Source organism: Ambystoma mexicanum, chromosome 2p, assembly GCF_040938575.1.
Source record: "Ambystoma mexicanum isolate Mex_15411 chromosome 2p, UKY_AmexF1_1, whole genome shotgun sequence".
NCBI lineage: Eukaryota > Metazoa > Chordata > Amphibia > Caudata > Ambystomatidae > Ambystoma > Ambystoma mexicanum.
The window spans coordinates 748,523,175-748,547,051 of NC_090923.1; the positions used below are offsets into that span (position 1 = coordinate 748,523,175).

Sequence of the window (23,877 nt, forward strand, 5' to 3'; positions counted from 1 at the left end):
GATGCCCTTCCCAGACATGGATAAGACACCCTTTAAATTCTGCCCCACTTGTAATAGAACATTTCCGTGGATCGACAAACACAGAGTGTGCAACCTAAGACCTAAGACCCTTGTTGATTGCAGAACTAAATGCTGGGCCTATCACGCCATGCAGGTCGAAGCCGCCATGGACGTGGAGGGAGCCTCCAGTGATGGCATCTTTTTGGACAGTGAGGGCGAAGGAGAACATCCAAGTTCCCAAGTGCAAGCCCCCGACCCTAGTAGACAGGCCGGCAGTGCTGTTGTGGGGATGACACCCGGCGGCAAAGGCACTTCCTTTTCCTACACTAAGCACACAACCCACGGCGATGTGTCGGCACCGCTGACCAAAACACCCATATTCGGCGTCTAGGGGGAGATCAGTAGATTCCCTGTCCTCTGGGCATTCAAAATCCCGGTTGCCCCATGATAGGCCCCATAAAACAAAGGAGGTTGCCGATAAAACTCCTTCGACAGACTGCTGAACGTCGACCGACGAGGCGTAAGTCTCTTAAAATGCCGAAACTCGACATATTGCATCAAAACCGGCTGGAAATTCAAAACACAGGGTTATCTCACCTGGTCAAGTAACATGTCCCAGATGGACTGTTTAAGCCTTCTAATTCCCCAAAATATTTCTCAATAAGCTCTGATCATAGAGACAAGTCTCATAAGAACAAAGACAAGGCTCATAGGGGACAAGTCTACCCCTCCAAAGGAGATTGTAATTGATCAACAGGAAGAAGAAGAAGAAGAGGGTTCCCTAAGTGAGGCCTTAGAAAATAAAGTCCTACCTACCTCTTCACCACTAGTCCCTGCCATACCCTATCCGGGGGACATCCCCAGCTCGGCCCTGTGGTCAGCAGAGGACATAGATGGGTTGATGTCGTGAATGACTTTTTTTGCAAATTTCTTTGAAAAAAAACCTCATGCACTAGAGAATTTTCAAAATACACCCCCTACTGCTCAAGCTACATGCTCTCAGCTCCTGTCTTCCACTTCTCAGCCACCAATGTCTTCATCACAGCCACCAGCAAAAAGGTCTTGCATTTCAGCAGACATATATGACATCCATACTGACACTGAAGGGGATCAGGGCCATTATCAACACTATGATGATGAGGCAGAAGTCTACAATATGTCATCCCCAATTCAACAAGATTCCCAAGTGCCTGCTTCTCCAATAGAAATTCAGCCCTTATTTAATGACTTACTTACTTACAGGAAGCCCATTGGCTAAAAATAAAGGACAGAATCCTCCTTAAAACCATATCCCTCACTTCCAAATGTCTCAACAATCTAGCACCTCCCTACCTATCGGACAAAATTACCAGGAAACTCACTTCCTGACCCCTGAGATCAGCCAACACCTTCCTACTGGACATCCCCAGATTCAAACTTACCACAGCCGGAGGAACCAGTTTCCCAATTAAAGCTGATCAAGCTTGGAACACACTCCCTATTGACCTTAGACACCCCTACCATATGCTAGATTCAGAATTAATGCTCTCAATTGGCTTCGAGCCAATGATTCATAACCGCCTCTCTCCTTGTCAACTTTTATCAAACACCTGTGACTTATGTATCCTCTTACTCATAGCTGTATTCATAGGCTCTCACTACATTGTGCTAGCCTGACTCTTATCCGTTCCACCCTTCTATGCTCCGTGAATAGCAATGACTACCGCACCTCACTCACTCTATCCACTTTTATATCAAATGACTGTACTGTATCATGCATTGTACCCCACACTGTAACGACATGTATGTACTAAATTATGACAGGCAATGTAACCAAGCTTTGAGATTTCCTGTACTGCTGCGCCCAGCTGCCCAAGGGCTTGGTGCTCATTATCAAATCAATAAACAAACAAAGAAACAAACAAACTAATCAAAGCAGCTGACCACTTTGGTATTCAAAAACAGGAGACTCAGCAAACAAAGATTGTGCCAAAGACATCCTGGGAGACAAAAAAGCTGCCACCCAGTTCAGACCCATCTTAAAGTCTGTCCAGTGAAGAATCCAACTTTCACTGGAAATACCAAATCAGACTAGGGCAGTAAACCCGTGGATAGAAAAACGCTTCTGCCCGGTGCCATCGGATCCTCTATAAGCCGGATTCACTAGTTGTCACAACTACTCGGAAGAGGGTGGGGGCACCACTAGCCTCTTCAGAGGCTCCCCCAGACAAGGAGAGCAACAAGCTCTATAACATGGGGAGGAAAGTTGCAACTTCGGCAGCGTTTCAAACTAGGATCGCCAACAATTCCACACTGTTGGCGAGCTATGACTGCCATAAATGGGACGCGATTACGGTCCTCATCGACTCTCCTCCAGAACCTTTAAAGTCTAGATTTGCCTTACTACCAGCAGAAGGCAAAGCCATTGCCAGCAGCTTTCTGAAGAACAACCTCGACGATGCAGATAATGTGGGCCGTATTATCGCGGAAGGAACCATTCTCAAGCGCCATGCTTGGCTTCTCCAATCTGGCTTTAAGCTTGAGACCCAGGCAACGTTACTCAACATGCCAGTGGAACCAACCGTGCTATTCGGCAAAGCGGTAGAGGACATTCTCAAATCAGCCAAACAGGTATATGATACCCTCAAATCCCTTGGCAACTTACTAACAAACAACCTGGCCAAAGGGTCGGGAACAATTTTTGCCGTTTTCGCGACCAAGGTTCCAAAAGAGGGTCCGGATACAGACAAAATCAGAATACATCATGGAACAACAACCAGGGCAACCTTCCCAGGGTTTTCCAAGAGGTCAGCGCAGAGGCCACGGCCAGGGGAGAGCCTCCACATCTAGAGGTGGGGGAACACTACCCAATAAAATTGCTGCCCGCTACAGGTCCCCTACCATGCCTCTCCAGTAGGGGGATGGATTTCACACTTCACCCACGCATTGGAGGGAATAACCACGGACGAGTGGGTGTTATCTACAGTAGCAGGAGGGTATTGTGTGGAGCACCTAGAAAGACCATCGAACCACCCCCGTGCCAAAGAAAGACGACAAGGGAAGACCACCTCATCCTGGTAGAAGAGGTCAACGCACTGCTCCTCAAGGATGCCATCGAGATGGTGCCATCCAACGAGGTAAACAAGGGTATTTATTCAACATACTTCCTTGTGCCAAAAAAAGATCTAATGATGCATGATGCGCCCAGTATTAGACTTACGCCCCGCAAACACTTATGTAAAGCCACAAAAGTTCTGCATGATAACGCTACAAGAGGTAATTCTCCTGCTAAAACGAGGTTGCGGGGGGGTTACATGGAAAGATTGGATATGAAAGATGCCTATTTTCATATTTCAATGCTCCGAGCGCACAGAAAACTCTTGCGGTTCAAGCTAGCAAACCAGCACTACCAATTCAAGGTGCTACCCTTCGGAATAGCTTCGGCTCCAAGGGTATTCACCAAGGTACTGGCGGTGGTGGCGGCGCACGTGCCCAGGGAAGCAATCCAGTGTACCCCTACCTGAATGACTGGCTGATCACAGGAGAAACACCCCATCTTTGCAATCTTCTCTTTCAATTGGGCTTCTCAATAAACGAGAAAAAGTCAAGTCTTGTAACAAACACAACAAAACAGTTCCTAGTAGCTGTATTAGATACAAGAACAGGCTTAGCCTTTCCATCCATGGAAAGAGTGCAGAACATGCTTCGGCAAATACCCCAGTATCAAGCCAGTCTCCAGATAAGTGTACGCAAAGCAATGCATTTGCTAGGCATGATGGCATTGTGCATATTTATTTATTTATTTTATTTCTTTATTTGCATTTATAAAGCACCTAACGGCCCTCAGGCATTGTGGCGCTGTTACAGAAGGCTTACTTGGTTACATAAGTGCTTAGCGTGGGGTACATGATTAGGTACATTCAATCAGGTATGTGCAACACATTGCAAGCCACACCTCATGTTATGGGGGGCTCAGAGCAAAGGGTGCAGGTAAAATCAGGAGCAACACATTACAGTCAATCAGGTGGTTGCAAACCATTACAGGCCACCCCTCCTCTTACGGAGGGCTCAAACCAAAGGATGCAGGTACGACCAGGAGCAACATCTTGCATTCAATCAGGTGGGCGCAACACATTACCGGCCGCCCCTCATGTTACGGGGGGCTCAGGCAAAGGATGCAGGTAAGATCAGGAGTAATATATTACAGTCAATCAGGTGGGCGCAACACATTACAGGTCGCAAATCATGTTACGGGGCACAAAGCAAAGGAAGCAGGTAAGATCAGGAGCAACATATTACAGTCAATCAGATGGGAGCAGCACATTACCGGCCACACCTCATGTTATGGGGGCACAAATCAAAGGGTGCAGGTAGAAACAGTAGCAACATATATTCAGTCAGGTGGGCACAACACATTACAGGCTGCACCTCATGTTACAGGGGGCAAAAAGCAAATGATGCAGGTGAGATCAGGAGCAACATATTACATTCAGTCAGGTGGGTGCACCACATTACAGGCCGCACCTCATGTTACGAGAGGCACAAAGACAAGGATGCAGGTGAGATCAGGAGCAATATAGTACAGTCAATCAGGTGGGCGCAACATATTACAGGCCGCACCTCATGGTACGGGGTGCACAAGCAAGGGTGCAGGTAGAAACAGTACCAACATATTATATTCAGTCAGGTGGGCGTAACACATTATCAGCCACATCTCATGTTAGGGGGGCACAAAGCAAAGGGTGTAGGTGGAAAGAGTAGCAACATATTATATTCAGTCAGGTGGGCGTAACACATTATCAGCCACATCTCATGTTAAGGGGGCACAAAGCAAAGGGTGTAGGTGGAAAGAGTAGCAACATATTATATTCAGTCAGGTGGGCGTAACACATTATCAGCCACATCTCATGTTGGGGGGGCACAAAGCAAAGGGTGTAGGTGGAAAGAGTAGCAACATATTATATTCAGTCAGGTGGGCGTAACACATTACAGATCGCACCTTATGTTATGGGGGCACAAAGCAAAGAATGCAGGTGAGATCAGGAGCAACATATTACATTCAGTCAGGTAGGTGCAACACATTACAGGCCACACCTCATGTTACGGGGGCACAAAGCAAAGGATGCAGGTGAGATCAGGAGCAATATATTACAGTCAATCAGGTGGGTGCAACCATTACCGGCCACACCTCGTGTTATGGAGGGCTCAAGGCAAAGGAAGCAGGAAGAGTTACAGTCAATCAGGGGAAATTGGGTTTTGGGCATCACAGGCAACCGGGAGCTGGGGGGCATACAGCATTACAGGCTACCAGGGGGATGGGGGCACACAGCATCACAGGCAACCAATGGGAGGGGTGCACACAGCATCACAGGCGACCAAGGGGAGAGGGTGGAGGGCATACAGCGTCACAGCATACCAGCACAGCATCTGCGCATGTGACCAATGCAAGTTTGGTTGCGAAACCGGTGTCTCAGGCAAGTGGTCAGTGGAACGATCTAGTGGTCGTTTTGCCAACACTAGTTCAAAACCTATGCTGGCAGTCGAGAGAAAATCTGTTAAAGGGAAAACCCTTCCACGATCCGGAAGCACAAGCGATTCTCACAACAGACGCATCACTCTCCGGGTGGGGGGCTCATTACCTTCACCACACAGCACATGGTCTGTGGACTCACATCACGGCAAAGAACCATATCAACCTGCTGGAACTACTAGCAGTATTCAAAGCACTTCAAGCATTCGAAGCGCAACTGACGAACCAGTCGGTTCTAATCGGACAGCACAACTGCGATGTTCTACATCAATAAAAAGGGGGGCACACACTCTCCAAGTCTGTCCAAGTTGGTGCAGAAAATATGGAAATGGACACTCAGACGGGGGATATCCCTATCCTCCCAACACGTTCCAGGAGTACTCAACACTCTAGCAGACTCTCTGAGCAGAGATCCCCTACCAGAGGAACACGAGTGGCAACTAGACTCAAGCGATGCCCAGACTTTACGTCCAGGTTCCCCCAGCCAGACTCCATGGGGAACGCCCTATGGATGAACTGGTTAGGGAAATTTGCTTATGATTTTCCCCTGACTCCATTAATGGGCAGGATAGTGAACAAGATACACGGAGAACAGATGACGCTCATCCTAGTTGCTCCTATGTGGGCGAGACAACCGGGGAATCCACATCTGCGCAAACTGGCGATGTGCGATCCCATCAAACTCCCGTGCCAAACCAACCTGGTAACCAAACACGGGGAGCAACAGTGCACCCATAACCACACTCAATGATCTTGGCAGCATGGCTCCTGAAGTCATAGAGTTCGGACACCTTAATCTACCACAGTGGTGTATGGATATCTTCAAGGAGGCACGAAAACCAAACACTAGACACAGGTATTTCGACAAGTTGAGGTGTTATTTGGTGCTAGTCAAAACAAATTATCGCCATACAATGTACTCCTTCGCACATTCTAAATGATAAGCTCGACCTGTTAGACTCGGTGTTGGTATTCAACTCAATAAAGGTCCACCTGACGGCTTTATCAGCCTATTCCACCTCTCAAAGTAATGTATCGTGGTGGAAAATTCCAGTCATTAAGGCATTCATGGAGGGAGTAAAAGGACTCCACCCTCCAATTTCAAACCCACCGGCAGGATGGAATCTCAATGTAGTACTAGCAAAGCTCATGGGGGCCCCCATTTGAGCCTACACATAAGTCAAGTCTTAAACACCTGACATACAAGACTGCCTTCTTAGTGGCTATTACTTCCATAAGAAAAGTTTGTTTTATGTCCTAATCCTAGGTTCTCCCCTAAATTAATATTTAAATTCCACGTGAACCAATCTATTGAGCTTCTGGCTTTCTTTCAAAATCCATCTAGCTCAGTTGAGGTAAAACACCACACAATGGATGTGAGGAGGGCGGTCCTTCTATACGTAAACAAGACCAGGCCGCTTATAAGAAAGCAGATCAACTGTTTGTCTCCGTAGCACCAGACAGAGACAGAGACCGCATTTCCAAGTATGCCATCTCCAGGTGGATAGTCAGATGTATACAATTATGCTATTCATTATCAAACAAGACACTGGGCCTCATTACGAACATGGCAGTAGCCATGCCTGTATGGCAAGCATGGCTACCACCATGCTCGCATCCGGCACCGCCTCCTGCGATTGGGCAATAACCGGCCTTTATGAGATGAGTGGACCGTTAATTGCCCATTCGGGGAGGCGGTAATGCCGTGCTCCCGATCCCCATTCTGCCCCAGAGGGGCAGAATGGGGGTCGGGAGCATGGATGCACCGGCACCGTTAATAACAGTGCCGGTGGAATTACGAGTTCTGCTCGCGGGTGCCGCACAGCCGTCAGGAACCCGCGAGCAGAACTCGAAATGCTTCGGCCGGGTATGAACGGTGCCAGTACCTTACCTGCACCATTCATACCACAGCCCACCAGCCTCATAATGAGGCTCACTGTGTTTTACAGCAAGAGCTCACTCCACACGGAGCACAGGAGCTACTCTGGCTTTTATCGCAAATATCCCCCTAGACAGCATTTGCAAAGCAGCTACATGGAGTTCAGTACACACTTTCACTCAGCACTACTGCATTGACGCACATTCCAAAGCAGATACAAAGGTGAGGTGGGACAAGCGGTTCTAAAACATCTATTTGCTGCTGCTCCTTCTCACGACCCACCACCTTCTCCTAACACTGCTAGCTAATCTATACATAGCATGTGATCTAAGCAGATCCCACAAGTCTCCGAAGGGATACGTTACTCACCGTAATCCTTATCCTAATGCTTGTATCTGCTTAGATTAACATGCACCCACCCTTCCTCACCTGAGAGAAGGTGCATAGATGTTATTCGAGCTTTCTGTTACCTATCTGCTTGGATACACCTGTACTCAAGCTACACTTCATGCAACCTCATGTCCGAACAAAACAATCTAAGGGACCTCGACACAAGAAGGACCATGGGTACAGTGAACGTCACACTAGGGATAATATTACTGGCACGCCATGTCAACGTCCTTTTTCGAGTTTCGAAAACAACAACTGTAATACTCTGCAGCTTCCACTAGATGTCGGCCTATGCATAGCATGTGAATCTAAGCAGATAAAAGCATCAGAAATATGATTACGGCGAGTAATGTATCCCATATATACCTTTGTAATAGTAACACCTACTGCGCTACAGAACAATGTACCTCACCAGACAGCACTCGCTATAAAATGTAATGTAGCATTAGCATGATGCAGGTCTAGACCTTGATTCTTCCAAACAAGGTTTGTTAATACTAGCAGCCAACCCAATAAAGAGCATAAAGTGCATTTGTATTTTGTATTTTATTTGGATTTGTATATCACTTCACACCAAAGCGCTGTATAAACGTTACGAAATGGTACAAAGCGAAATGGGAAATGGAAGGAATTAGAGAGCGAAGATAGTTCTTCAGATGTGAATGAAACAATGGATAAGAGGAAGTGGAACAAAGAGAGGGAGGAAGAGTATTCCAGTGATACAGGGCCAACAAGGGAAAGGAACGGAAGCTGGAGGGGGAAGACGGCGGCCGAGGGACAGTAAGAAAAAATTGGGATTCTGAATGTAAGGAATGAAGAGGAGAATAGAAAGCTACAAGGGAGGAAAGATAGTAAGGAGCCAAGTTATGCAGAGATTTGAAAACTAGGCAAAGGAAATTAAAAGGGAGAAGAGAGTGAAAAGGAAGTCTGTGAAGAGAGCTAGGGCTGGACATACAGAGTCATGTCGGGAGAGAGAGAAAAGTAGACAAACAGAAGAATTACAGACCGAATGTGTTAGTTGGAGATGTGATTAGGTAGTCAAAGTGTTGAGGCTCGTATCCTGGCTTTGCCAGCAGACGATACAATGACCCTGGGCAAATCATCTTATCTCAATGTATGGCAGAAGGCTTGCCTCATCACATACTGGTGTCATTGTTTAGCCCATTTGCTGATATTTCTTTTTATGTAAGCCATTTCAGTGAAGGGGTCATATGCAGAACAAAGCTGACAAGTCGTCTTATTATGTGATTTGTGTACTTTCCTAGACAGTTGTACAAAACAGGGTATTATTTTCATTCATGAAAGTGAAACATTTACAAATAATTATACCATGCTCTAAGATAGGAACTGGGAAACAATGTGTCCAGTGCAGGAATTGCTGATTGGCTCAAATCCCAACTTCACCGTATAACCAACTTGTGTGATCATTGGCACATTAATTTTATCTTGTGGTGCCTAACCTGTCATACTGTAAACTCATGGTGCGCTCTTCAAAAAGGTTTCACTCATGGTTTACCTGGCTATAGTATTGTTTATATATAATATTAGTGGCCTTGATATATTGCACAACACAAAGGAATGTGTTACTTTGCTGACTAATATCAATACAGCTTGAAAAACACAGCTCTCTCCTAATCTCTGTTAGCATACAGCTTTCTGGTAGCTCCTAATTTACATCCACTATCTCTTCTTGCAATGGTATGTGTACCTTTCCCACTGCTCCCAATCTTTCTGCTTGCTTGAGCACATTTATATTCTGCTAGTATGAGTCCCCTGTCTGTGCTGAGGCATGTGTACCTCATTCTTATGGCTACTGATCTGTGCCCTGCATCTAAAGTACACTGAAGAGGGAAGATGAGAATATGCCTTCGGTCCAGAAAGACACCCCAACCGGAAGAAGCACCAAAGGCAATATGGCCGCCGATCATATGAGCTCACATCAATTCCCACTTTTCCTGCGATGGATAACTATCACGAAAGATATTTTCGCAGCAGGCCCTAAAACCTGGCAGCAGTTCGAACTCTACCTAGAGTGGACGAAGAGACACAAGAAGGAGCTGGAAACTGCTACATGGACAGAATCGACTAAAGAACTGAGACGCCATGCCTCAAGTCACTAGAGACATGAAGCACACGTGCCATCCGCACATTCGGGACACTCACACACCCAACTACATGAAGAACACAGGTATACAGCTCTATGAGTTAGAGGACAGTGACATATACACACTGTCTGCACATTTATTATTTTGCCATTAGGCTTGCTACAGGAACGCAAGAAGCAAAGAAGAGCTCATGTAAATGCTTGCAGATGCCTACATGCAAATAACCCCATGGTATGGAAGGAGCACTCGAGGGACCTGACAGCCATGATGCACTAACCTATGGACACTATGGAAGACGCATATAGTTGAAGCCAGACCATGGCATAGGAAAATCTAGTAGGCCACAGTCGTTTTAAGGAAACCTCAAGCCTTACAGACTGCTGTGCAAGCTGAACAACCGCAGCGGGAACAAAGCCACTGACAAGGTCGCAATGTTGCAAGTGACATTCCTTGCCCTGAACCAAAGTGACACTGGCTGCAGGAGAGGCACGCTCTGCGACAAATACAGAATAATTCAGAGCTCCTGTGTGCACAAACGTGGTCTCCAAGCATGTGATCCAGCCGAGCTGATGAGGAGCCAAGAATCGGTGGCTGGCAAGAGCCAACCGTCTCACGGATCAGACAATGGTCGCAACAAAGTCATTACACTCAAGCTACAGTTCTGCATTAGGAAATGGAGTTCTCTCATGGCAGTTATGGTTTACACACAGTTATGCTGCAGACACATTGTTGCACATCACCAACACATAGTTGCACATGCACCATGAACAGGTGTCTAGCAGGCTGGGAACTAAGGTTGTCCCAGGCTTGGGGGCCCGCGGCTCAGCCAATTAGAAATCATGGTCCTAGGGGTGGGTAGCAGGGGTCACTGACCAATCACAGGTTATGCATACTGTAACAAATAGTTAGTATCATTTTTTGGGGATGGTCCAAGCATAACACCTGACGCAGCCTTGTCCAATAATACAACTTCTCTATAGGCTCCTATATGGGAACTACCACTTAGCAACCTATCCGGAATGGAGTGGTTTTGGAGAGGGGCCTAGAATGTGATGCAAATTATGATGTCACATGTCATCAAAACTGGCCTGCGAGCCTGAGGGTATCCCTACTAAATATCCCCACCATAAATATCGCCGTACATATGGCCGTTTGTCTCACCATAGGCAATATTTGGGGGGGGGTAATTTGTGGGAGTGGGAAATGCTGGGGTGCCCCCCGCATATTTTAAAATAATGCAGGGGTTGCGGGGGTGTCCCCCGCAGGGTCCATGGGTCAATATTGCTGCAGAAATATGGGAATATTTTTGTATCACAATATTTTTGCAGGGATATTAACACATGGAACCAGCATGAGCACAGCGAAATGTGCCTGGACTTCCCTCCATGCATGTAATCCCTGTGGTTTTTGGCTGCAATAAACCTCAGCTGCACCTTGCTACTTGTGTGGACCTTGTGTTCTTTTGGGCAAAGGAAGGACTTAGGCTTTCCATGAGTTTGGCATCCGCAGACTCCTAGCACAATTCAGCCTTCCTGGGGGTCCACCCCTAACAACACCCTCCTTGTGGTTACTATTTTTAGTTTTGGCTATTAGATGGCACTTGAATTGGAGTACAGCAAGAAGGGAGATGCTATGTGAGGAGGATACACGGCTTGTGGGTGTTGTTTGGCTATTTCCCCACCCATTGACGGCCATTGGCCATGCTAACCCCCATTGGCATTCTCACCCGCTACTGGCCCAAAACACATTGTCCTAGGATCTCTTTGAGTTCGCTTTTTCGAGCAGTAATATCAAACTTTGGCCTGCCTGCCTAAAGAGTTTTTGGGGAATTAGTGGCTAAATTGCAGTTGTAAATGTGCAATAAACTTGTCTTACCGACTGTGCCTTCAGCAACTTGAATTTAACAGCAGTACGCATGTCCTTGTACTGAACGCCTGTTCAAAACAAGCATTGGCAAAGACAATGGTTTTGGCTTCTGTATAATTATTAGATGGGCATTTTCCAGGCACTGTTATCATATGCCCAGGCGTTCACACCATTATTGCAGTGCAAGTGCATGGCCTTTCTCATGCCTAGACAAAAGCCAAAACTGTGCTTGTTAAAATGTGTCCTGCACCCTCCTCGTGGACTGCTAGTGTTTCCCTTGAAACGCCACTTGGTTATTATTCTGATTCCAGCGAGACTGAAGAGGGTAAGGGAACTGGAAGGGAGTGCTCACGCATATTTTCTTTGCTGCCGGTCAGCTTTTTAAGCTATGGGTGGTTATTAAACAGAGCCCGGGGGACTTATGGGGGGTTACAAGAGATTCTGGATCCCTTCATTTCGTTGTTTCAGGGAAGGGGAGCCCGGGGGGCCTAAATGCGTCTGTGCCCTAGGCCCCAAAATTCCTTAAGAATGGCATTTTGATCAGTCACAGGGCAATGGCCACTGGGTCTCCATTTGCTACACAGTTTGTGAGTTTGGTGGTGGAGGAGACAAACTAATTTTAGGCATGAGGCTGCGTGCCTAATTCTGAGGCTATGCTACCTTCCACACATTGCTTTACATGTTCTACGTCCCTCCCACCATCAACAACATATAGGCACCGCCTTCGGCTTCCGCATTTGCAAGTTAGGGGACTGGCACAAGCCCATAGGGCCTAGGCCCAGTACCAGCTCAAGACTTGTCTGGCCCATCACAGACTAGGGAGCAACTGCAGCAGGTGCATCAAATGACTAAGGTACTGTATATGCTATATTCATATGATCTATTCTATAGGTTTCCCTTCTAGAGGATAGGGGGAAAATGTGGGTTGATATATCAGAAATATTATTCTGGAGTGGAAATGAGAGTAAAATCAAAAACGAATGTAATGTAACCAGGTTTTGAATAGCATAACTTCTTCCATTTGGTATTCCTTTTTGCACCACCAGTGACTGGTGCAAGGGTGTGAATTAATCCTGACCAGTATTATTGCTCTGACCTGCCTTCCATTGCTTTTTCTTTCCTGTCTGCCCCATTACAGATGGTGACCAGTAGTTGCATGCCAGTCTTGGTCCTGCCACCAATGTGTGGTATGTAAGGTTTACCAGTTCAATGCTAGTGGGTATGTTTAATTTAAAAGACTGATATGTAGTGAACATTTCTCTTCTGTGAAAGGATGGTGAGCTAAAGACTCTGGTTGAGACTCAAACCCGGGATATAGGCCAGGAGAAAGAAACTCCCAGACTCCCCCCTACACCCCCTTACTTATGCATATTAAGTAGCTTTAGGTTTTCACCCTAAGTTACTAGCGCATTCCAGATGTGGAACCCTTGCTCACTGTTCTTAGAGGGGCACAGCTCCACCTCACTGACAAGGCCCAACCAGGCCGAAACACGTGTCTCCATAGCTCTCAACCATTTGTCTCGCAAAGGCGGGTGAAATCACCCGATTTTGTTTTTGGCGGGTGAGACGCCCATTCGAATGAATGGGCGTGCAGGAGGCTTGGCGGGTGAGTCAGCCCTTTGCAAGGCGGGTGACACCCGCCAAATGCGGGTGAGTTGAGAGCTATGTGTCTGTGGCTGCTGTTGGTACTCTTCAGTGCGGGACTGCCCTTGGGCAGGACAAAGACTGATATGTAGTGGACATTTCTCTTCTATGAAAGGATTCTGAGCTAAAGACTCTGGTTGAGACTTAAACCTGGGATATAGGTCGGTAGAGATAAACTCCCATAACCCCCCTTACTTATGTTTAATTTAAAACCTTACTTTTTAGTTTTGTTGGAAATCTGACTGTTATTAAAAAACCATCGCCTCACCCACAGGCACATGCTTGTAATGTCACTTCCTGCGATGTCACTTACCATGACATCGCCTGGGTCAAATGCTGTGCCATAAGGTTCAGCCTGTTCCCCCAGTAAATTGAAAAGTTGGCACCTCTGCCCTGCCCTTTTCCAAGGTCACAGGTACTTAGAGAATCGCAGGTGCCGTCCCTTAGTTCAGGAATGAAAGGGGAAAGAAGTAACTAAAAGAAAACCACAAGCCTCTGATTCTACAGTTCACACCTGTAGGGTGGATATTTCCATCAGTTCTCCCACATTGGAGGCTAATTTATCGCATGCAGGCCTTCTGTCCACGACCATGCTGGCCACGGTTCATCTTCATGTCTCATCTATGCCGGTTTCCTTTAAATCGTAGTTGTTGTGGGATAGTGAAACTCTTAAGGACTTTTTCACAGGGGCACAGCTCATATGATTCACTTCGACTATAGTGATTGAGAATGATGATCACATATAGATTTCCTGAATAGGATTAATAACAGCTGGCATCATCCCTGATGTTATTCTGAAAAAGAGGGGTGAGTTTGTGTTTGCATGACTGCTCCCCATCAATAGTTGTATAGGCACAGTGTGGATGATTTGGCAGCAGGGGGCAGTGTGCTCGGGGAAGCCGTGACAAATGGAACGTTGGCGAGAAGATTGGCAGCGGGATTCTGAGTGACACGGAACGCAGTCAGTTGGTGGTTGGCGCTTGAAGCTGACGGGGGGGGGGACGGGGGGTCACGAGGACGGAGGACCCGGCCCCTGCTAGGGCCTTCTCCCTAGTGACAGGGAGAGAGCTCGTTCGTTGTTGCCCTGTATTTCAGACCCATTATTTCATATCTCACTGTGCGCTGTGTTAACCCCCGGCGTGCGACTGCCCTCTGAAAACCGCGCACTTCCTGACAGACCAGAGAGACGTGGCTGAGGAGTTGTTTCCAAATGAAGGTATGTTCTTCACTCATCAAAAATCAGCGGGTGACTGGGAGCCGGAAACGCCGGACTAGTTCCTGTAGCAAACGTTTGAGGGGACATGTGAAAGCATCCAACCAACCTGTGCTGGTTGTAAGACGATAATCGACATCAAATAAACTGTTTGACGTCGAAAACTGGCCGCTGTGCTTTAAAAGTTGTATACTGTTAACTCCAGATAAAACCACTTGCTCAAAATAGAATTGCTTTTTGCACGGACTTTCCCCACTGCTGAGACAACCCTCCACTGAATGTACAATCAATGAGAGTGCCGATCACAGGTGTACAGTGTTAAAATGTATAGCTTTATTCAGAGTATGTGAGAAAAATACGCTCCAACCCCAACTGGGATCTTGACTTTAACGTTTAGCTTTGCTGTAAGTAGAGATGCCACCTTCTGATCGCGCACATTAGATTACCTAATATCTGGCGATACATCACTTTTATAAAAGCACTAATGAATGTAATCGGAGTATATATAGTTGCATTAAAGCTGCATTGTTTATAAAACAGATGAATTTCAATTAAAAACGCAGACACTTGTGAGGAACGTTGATAACCTCTTGTTCTGAAATGTTTACTTTGCATAACAAAGTCTAGGAGCCACGGTGAGAATAATATAGCCTCGTTGCCCAACATGGCCACCAACAACGAAAACCTGTATGGGGCATGATGGAAGTTGTAGTCCACTGCCATTGTGGTTGCCTTTGTTCCTGTTTACTTACTCAAATCAGTTTCTTTACAGCACCCCTCTTCTCCGAAGTGGTGAATGTGGCACAGTGATGCTTTGAACAGTTCTGACTCTCATTCTGGTGCTCTCAGCTTGCATTGGCCACACACTCACATTGCCCTCATTATAATGCCCTTAGCAGTTGTGGCTGACATTATGCCAACAGATGTACCCACCAGTTGCCTACTGATAGGGTAGCTCTGTGCTTCTTGTTCTTCCGTGGAGGCCACATATGGGGAGTCAAGACACTGGCGTTTGGAATAGTCGTGATCTTTGTGTGGTCAAACTATGTGTACGATGCTAGATTTGTTGCGCAAACCTACTAGCCTTATAAAGTGAAGCTTAGGCGGAGGCACAAAACCCCCTTTTTCAGGATCTGTTCCAAAGTGATTCGTGTGCACGTCGTAAGGGAAGTAAGGAATAGTCTGGTCATAAAAGTTGGGAAGTTGTCCTCCCTCTTTCAAGAGAATAATAAAAGATTACACATAATATTATGTAATTGTGCCAAGGTCAAATTCCAGGCTTGAACCAGGCTGAACTAAGAGTACTTTTACTGCCTTAAATAAAGAGAACATATTATGTGAGTCTGCAAACCTGCTGTGGCATTTGCTCATTTATGTTTGTAAATCATCTTTTGTACTGACTTCCCCATGCCACTCACATTGCATTTCTCTCTCAACTCCGGATTTAACATTTGACTTAATTATAACCACTGGAATTCCTCTTGTTAGCTTCCAAGCCACTTGGTTTGTGTGTTTCTTTGTTTGTTTGTTTTAATATTTGTAATGCGTGCCGGACACAAGGTTATCAGGGCGCAGAAGGCAGTAAGATATTTTCAGCTTGGTTACATTGCTGTACAGTAATATAAATAGAGAATATACATGAGAATACAGGAAGACATACATACAGAAAATAGTAAAATTAAAAATGCATGTGAATACAGAGAATGCAGGTCATATGTACAGAAAATGCAGGTCATATGTACAGAGGATAAGAGATACAGTATCCATGTGTCGAGTGTCATCAGAGGTTAGATTTTATCCATATGATCCAAAGTAGTGTGGAATTCGTCATTGTTTTATAGGTCGTTTTCCTTGATGCAGAGGATGTAGTTGCACCTGAAATGTAGGTATGTTTGGGTAGCTCTTAAGGTGGGGGGGGAGAGTTCCAGTGTTGTGCGGCTTTCACCTGAAAGCTGGTACCTCCAGTTTTGGAGCGTTTGTATCTGGGCACTATAAGGGTGTTGGAGTTGGCTGTTCTGGTGAGGCGATTGGAGGAATATCTTGTGAATCTGTCAGTGAGGTAACACGGAGCAGCGTTATTGAGTAATTCATGTGTGAGTGATGCTACTTTTAATGCAATTTTGTCTTTGGTCGATAGCCAGTTATGAGCTCTCCTTAAGTCAGAAATATGCCCTTTTTTGGGAAAACTCGATGCCGCTCTGAGAACGTTATTTTGTAAGATCTGGATTTTATTTGTGATGTATTTATTGGCTCCTAGGTAGAGGGCATTACAGTAATCTAACTTTGAGAGAATAAGGGCTCTGGCATGGGAAGTACAGCTGTTCGAGGAGAGGAAGCGTTTGGCTGGTCTGATTAATTTACATGTGCAAGCTATAGATGGGGCCATGGAGCTAACCTGTTTCTTGAAGGAGAGGGTAGAGTCTAGGTAAAAACCTAATGTTTTTACTTCCTTGGCTACCTTGATGATGTTTCCGTTAATGGTGAAGCTTGACTAGTTGCAACCTAGTTTGTTGATGTTGGGGGATGTGCCAAGGATGATGAGCTCAGTCTTGTCATCATTCAGGCATAGACCATGCAAGGCCATCCATGCCTGAATGATGAGGTACACCCTGTTCACCAAGGCAAAATCCTTGTCATAATCTCCCGTCAACGGTATGAGGAGTTTTGATGTTGTCTCCATTTTCGGAAGGCCAGCATGATCTTCTAGGTCATGCCCTCACTGCAGAATAACAAAAGCCACCGGCAAGAGGGAGAAACAAGCTTAGGCCTTACTTCTCCCTCTCTAATGGCACACATCACAGACAATTGATGGACGAGCAATTGTCAGTGGTTATGATTAATCAAGAGCTTTTCATCCATCATTCTTCAGTGCCATATTGGTAGATGACAGATTGGACCTTTGGCAAAGGTTTGTTGATCAATATGGCTATATAAAGAGTTTTCCCATGAACCGTAGGTTGAGGCATTCCTACCAGCTGGTAAGATAGCTAAGCGAGTTGAGCACTCACTGCTGAGAACTGTGCGTGATTAGTAGGTCACATGTTTGAATCCTGGCTAAGCCAACTCAGCCTTTCATCCTTCCAACATCGATAATTGAGTACCAACTTCAATTGGGTAATAGTAATTATATTTCAAAACAAATCTATTTACTGCAGTTTTCTGAAAGCACTATACAAATAGCAGAGTATTATTACCAACTTGCTTGGCTCACCCATGTATACTCACGCGATGAAGGTCTAGCTTTAAAATCAAGGCATTTCCTATGTGCACAAGTGCTGGGTTTCTAAGTGCATCCCTTGTTACCCATTAAGCACAAAGCTACTCTCTCTTTTCTCGGGGCTGCTGCAGGGAGGTTTCTTGATGACCCATAGAGGATTTGCAGTCCCAGTCATGGGAATATTCTCTCCCTGTGGGCTTCAGTACTACTGCTCGCAGGAGTTCATGGCATCAAGGTGGTGATGGATTTATACTCTTATCATACACCTGACCTTGACTCTCATTTCAAAGTTACTTTGTAAGAATGTAGTACTTCTAAGTAAGGGCATTATGACTGTCCCTCGTGTACCTTGCAGAGCTAATCATTCATAATTCCTTGATTTAATAGGAACCTATATAAGCACCTCCTATAGAAACAAAGGGGGTCATTACAACCCAGGCGCTAATTGCGCCAACTTTACCACCATGGTGTAAACTATGTTTACACCATGGTGGATGGCGGATTTACCGCCCCATTCCAAGGTGAGTGGGGCGGTAAATACCCATTTCCCATTTTCCCTTCCCCATTCCCATTTTTGTCCCATAGGGCATAATGGGAGTGGGGAAGGCGCTAATTACGCCACCGTAAATTACGGTGGCGTAATTAGCATCATGGCAGGTTAGCGCCATGGATTTTAACGGCTGCTAAAAGCAGCCGTTAAAATCGGAATAGGCGTTAAGGGTTAACGACGGCGTTAACCCTTAACGCCTGGGTCGTAATGAGGCCCAAAGCCATTTATCTGTATCTGCACACGTTATTCTGACTTTAATATTAAAATGCATTATATATGTTTATAATATTGAGCATATTGCTCTGGCAAGTGTTAACCGTTCCTTTATAATAATAACCATTATCACCATAGAAAAATCACAACTTGTATTTCATTATGAAAACCTTGTTGTATAAAAACAGTATTTTGTTTTTAGTGAACATAACAATCACAAGAAACGATTCAACTTCTGTATAGAGAGATAATTTTTATTTTTTTATTTTTTATTTACTTGTATTTAATCTAACAGAAAAAAAAGATTTTTACAAGAGTGAATTTCAATCTGGTCAATTTCATATTCACATTGCGTCTTAAGGTTGGTGCGATCCTTGCATTTCGATTATTTGTTGGGTCGTTGAAGTCCAACCTCCACTGTCGCTTTTGTTCTTTCCATTGCCAGGTTCAAAAGTTTTGCAGCAGCCGTATGCCATCAAGTCTTTTCTCCTGTGATAAGGCGATTCCACCAGATGTGTTCGTTCCCCACAAAGGAGCTGGCCGTCAGAGGGGTAAAGTAGGCAATCCTGGCTTGATGGAGGGCAGGGAAGCGCATCAGTAGATGTTTTATCGATTCAATTTCTTCGGGGTGTGCACAAAGTCTACAGGTTTTTTCCTCTGAACCTGTTCTGATCGCTAGAATTTCTTGAGTTGGTAAGACATTTAAGCAAGCTTTTAAGAGTGTTCTCATCAATGATTTGTCGGGGTATTTTTTACAATACTACATGGGTTCTTTTAGTTTGTTAGTGTTCGTGGGAAGATGTGCTAGAAGTTTGTTTGCGGAGGCTTTTTCGATCGTATTGATCCAGTCACAGCATTCCAGTTTTGTTTTTATCCTAGTTGGATTCTCCTTCAGTTCCTCTTCGGTGCACGCTATTGTCTGTAGCTTTTGCTTTTGATCCATAGCCCACAGATTCATAGTATGGTTGGAGCCTTTTTCAATTTCTTCTGCCATCATTTGATAGATTTCTAGACTCTCCGGGTGGATGATTTTCCTATACAGCTGAAGAGAGCTGTGGTCCACCACAGCTTTTAAAGACAGAAGGCCAAGTTCTCGCCTTATAGGAGCCATCGAAGTAGAGTTTGGTAGACCCAGGACTGCTTTCCATATGTGGCCTTCAAGTTTTTGCCAGAGAAGAGGAGGAATTGAGGGTAAGGCATCCATGCCATAAGTCAACGACGGAACAATTATTGCCTTGTAGTAGTTTATTGCCGGTTGAAGTGAGAACTTGCCGTATTTTCGGTCTACTAGTCTCAGTTGCGCTGTCAAATTTTTCGTTTTCGACCATAAAATGGTTTGCATGCTGCCAGATTTCTCCGAGCTGTCCAGTTGTACTCCAAGATATTTTAAAGTGTCAACCACTTCATTTTGTGTCTTGTTGAGATGCCATTGAAACTGCTCCTTCTTTTTGCTGGTCGGTTTTTGCAGGATCATTATTTTTGTTTTGGATTTGTTAATCTCCAAGTTATTGTCCTGTATATAGGTTGACAGATTATCCAGTTGACGTTGGAGACCAACCTGGGTAAGATCAAGTAAAATTAGGTCATCCGCGTACAACAATCTTGGAATTCTTGTCGAGCCTATTTTAGGTGGAAATGATCTGATCTTACTTTGGCTTTCTTTGAAATCTCCCATGAAAGATATGAACAGTGCCGGAGCCAGGGGGCAGCCTTGCTTTACTCCGCGACACGTCGGGATGGTATTTGATGTTAAGCCTTGATTGTTTAGGCGGACTTTTATGCTGGTGTCGCTATGGAGACCTGATTATGGGCTCCAAGATCGAGTCCGGACAGTCCCATGTCCTCAGTTTCGTCCACAGTTTCTGCCTGTCCACTCTGTCGAAGGCTTGAGATAAGTCGACAAATGCAAGAAAGATTCGAGGGCCTCCTGTCAGAACTCTTTCTTTAAGTATGGTCAGACACATAATGTTTGCGCTGGTACTTGCGTTTTTCTGAAAGCCTGTTTGCAGAGGATCAAAAAATCTGGAGATGAGAGCCCATTTCCGAAAATGTGACAAGAGAATGGAGGCGAAAATCTTTCCAATAACATCAAGAAGGGCTATTGGCCGATAATTCAGAGGATCTAGAGAGATAATTGAGTTCTGAAGTCTCTTAGACATAAAACTACCTCTTCTGGCTTGTTACAACCATATATGTATTCAGGTTACTACATGCAATTAGTTTACTTGTATTTGAGAGCCATAAAGTTCCCTATAGTTCCTCCAAATCACATCGAACCTGCCTTTCTTACTTGATTTGAACATCTTTCCATCAACACTAGTGTTTCCAATGTATCTATCCAAATTATCTAACCATGGACCGAACAATCCAATCTGAACTGCGACTCTCTACTCGAAGCACTCAGCGCCCCCCTCTTAGCATCCATCGACAGACACGCTCCTCTGAAACAACGCACCTGCAAATCGAAACCGCCAGTACCCTGGTACACGCATGAACTCAACTTCAGCAAAAGAGTCATCAGGAAACAAGAGAAATCTTGGTGCAGCTCCAGGACCGCATCGAACTTGGTGCTCGTCAAGGAACTCTGAGCAACCCGGTGACAACTAATCAACACAGCCAAGGCCTCCTACTATCAGAACACAATAGCAGAAGCTAACAACAAAAGCAGAGCCCTCTTCAAAGCTGTCAAGCACTGCATCAACTCACTACCCGACCCAACCCTGCCATACCGCACTCCATCGAAAAATCCACCGCCATCAACACCTTCTTTATCGACAAAATCAGCAAGATTCGCCAGCACTAGACACCAGCTCTGCATCCACAGACCCACCTCACGTCTCTTCTCGCGTAATCACCACACCCTGGACAACATTCAAGACACTCTCTACAGAGGTTTTGGCCACCATCAAAACTACATCATATACAGACAATATCCTCCCAGCATCCATCCTTAAGACCCTCCCTATAACCCTGCCTGCAGAAGCTCTACTTCCCTACATGGAGATCATCAACATCTCCCTAACTCAAGGCACCTTCCCATCGACCCTAAATGCAGGACAGCTCCTCCCTCTACTAAAGAAACCCACTCTGGATCCCAACAACCTAGGTAACTATTGCCCCATCAGTTATCTTCCCTTCCTGGGTAAGATCATTGAGAAAGCAGTAGCCGCGCAATTGCAGCAACATATGGACACCAACAATCTCCTCTAAACCTACCAACCTGGGTTCAGACCCAGATGCAGCACGGAAACAGCAACCATACAGGTGGTCGGCAACACCTCAACATCCTTGACGACAGCCACCCCTACCTCCTGGTTCTACTGTTCCTCTCGGCCGCTTTCGGCATAGTAGTCCACCACGCGCTCACAAACACCTACATCGGCACATGGGGATCACCAACCTTGTCCTACGCTGGTTCAACTCCTACCTCGCCAACCGCCAGCAGTTTGTTCAGATGGACTCCTCTAGATCGCCAATGCTACCTGTGACCTGTGGAGTCCCGCAGGGCTCCATCCTCTCCCCATTTTGTTTGTTTGTTTGTTTATTTATTTGTATGGCGCGCCTGACGCAGAGGTATTTGGGCGCCTTGGCATAGTCAATTACAAGGATACTTTCAGCTTAGTTACAATAGTTCCATAGAGTGGAATGACAACAAAACAATAGTTCCATAGAGTGGAATGACAACAAAACAGTAGTGGGTACAGTGGAGATGCAATCATGCAATATACATTCAGGAATATATACATACAATGAAGGGGAGGCTGTGCGGTCAGATAGGAATCAAACTAGGAAGAGTGTGGACAGGGATAATGGTCTTAGTTCTGGTATATACAAGATTACGGCTGACCATGGATGTCTTTAGTGATAAGCCAGTTTATGATGTTGCGCCTGAACAAGTAGAAAGGTTGGTCTGCTCGCAGTGGAGGAGTGCGGAGGGGGTGTGGGGGGGTTAAGGCATTTCAGGCCTAAGCTGCCATGACTGGGAAATAGAGACTCCTGCCTTTTTTAATTTGAATCTAGGTACAGTTGGGCGTGCTAGGTTGTTAGTTGAAGTAGGATGGATCGAGGCTTCTTCAATCTATACATGGATCCACTGGGAGCTCTCCTAGCCACATACAACATCCATATCCACCAATACGTGTCACACAGCTATATCTCAAGTACGACTCCATCAAGGACATCCACAGGCTCAAAACCTGCCTCTGGCGGAGCCATTCTTGGATGTCCATGCATACTTGAAGCTCAACCCCTCCAAGACCGAATTCCTTCTCCTCACCAACAACACTGAACACCCAGAAATACAGACGTGGCTATCATCCATGAGCCCTGAGGGCTTCACACCCAAGCTCACTTCCTGCGCCAAATCCCTGGGGTTCCACGTTGACAAATATGTCTCCTTCAAGACACACATAGCTAAGAAAACTCAGACTGCTTGGTATCAGCTCTCGCTCCTGTGGAAAGTCAAGCCCTTCCTCCCTCCAGACAGCTTTAGATCCCCGGTTCAAGCACTGGTCCTATCCCTCCTGGATGGGGGCAGTGCTCTCCTCGAAGGCCTCCCATCATTCTCCCTTGTGCCCCATGAGAAGTGCCCTACATGGGGCTGCATGCTGCATCAAGGATCTACGCAGATACGACCACATACCCCGGCCCTCATTGACCTTCACTGGTTCCCTCTGCATGCGCAAATCTCCTTCAAGTCTTGCTGCATCATCTATAAGGCAGTTGCCCTCAAGTCACCCAGCGACCTTACGGCGAAACTCAGCATCTCTGGCGGACAACGCACTGCGAGATGCCTGGACACGTGCAGACTTGAAATCCGCCGCTACAAAAATGAAACTACCAGAAGTCTTCTCTGCCTATGCTCCAAGACCATGGAACCTCCTCCCCGTCAGTATCAGACTCGCCGCCACGCTCCTACAATTCAGAAAAGAACTCAAGACCTACCTCTTCAAGAGTCTCTCCTCCTCAACACCTAGGCCATCAGGTCGCCCCTTGCACCACCTGACTCGCTAGACGCCGTCTGTCCTGCCACCCTGTACAGTTGTTTCCCCTCCTCTGTGCTCCTCTGTATCCCACACCCCTCTGTATATCTGTTCAGTTGTTACCTCTGAAAAGCGCTCTGTTATGAATCTGTACTGTTGTATACCTTTCTAAAGCGCTCCGATGCCTCTCGAAGCTAGGTGTGCTTTCAATAAATACTTTAATAATAGTAATAATAACCACTACTCATCGTTTTGTCATTCTATTGTCTTCAAGTTCCTAAGCAATCAAACTGCTTAAATAGTTCCTTT

General features: G+C 45.8%; 1 protein-coding gene across 2 annotated transcripts in view; it reads left to right on the plus strand.

Annotated features, from left to right (window-relative positions):
- The window catches only part of B3GNT8 (UDP-GlcNAc:betaGal beta-1,3-N-acetylglucosaminyltransferase 8), a 176,304-nt gene that overhangs the window by 142,047 nt on the left and 10,380 nt on the right, over nucleotides 1-23,877 (plus strand). Inside the window, exon 1 of one of the 2 annotated variants that reach the window (XM_069644387.1) lies at nucleotides 14,428-14,609. The exons of the other annotated variant lie outside the window; for it this stretch is intronic. The gene's annotated coding sequence lies outside the window, so the exon portion shown is untranslated. Of the gene's footprint in view, nucleotides 1-14,427; nucleotides 14,610-23,877 lie in introns of those variants that run through there. 2 annotated transcript variants of the gene reach the window in all.